We start from the raw sequence: 346 nt of genomic DNA, 5'->3' as shown, positions 1-346 counted from the left end.
CTGCACAGACGAGCACAGAACACTGTTTAGAGTCCCAGCCTCAGAGGAGACAACAGAGCAGTGCATTTATTGATTTATTTACTGTATATTGCTGCTGCCACACAGATCTAAAATAAACAAGCGATTTATTTCCCAGCTGTTTACCTTCACAGACATAACCCACTGTTTTTGTAACTCGTGTGTTTTTAACGTAAACTTGTGTGTGAATGAGAGCTTAGTTCAGTACTCACATGCTGTGACAGCTGCTTTCTGTGCGTGTGCTTCAGATGTGTGCACTCAGAAAACCATATATCTGAAGTTTAAAGTTTAAAACGCATGATTTCAGCGCGATAAACATGACAATCAG

The sequence above is a fragment of the Sinocyclocheilus anshuiensis genome, unplaced genomic scaffold (genome assembly GCF_001515605.1).
Source record: "Sinocyclocheilus anshuiensis isolate Anshui unplaced genomic scaffold, SAMN03320099.WGS_v1.1 scaffold1762, whole genome shotgun sequence".
Taxonomy (NCBI): domain Eukaryota; kingdom Metazoa; phylum Chordata; class Actinopteri; order Cypriniformes; family Cyprinidae; genus Sinocyclocheilus; species Sinocyclocheilus anshuiensis.
This window is presented reverse-complemented; position numbering follows the sequence as displayed.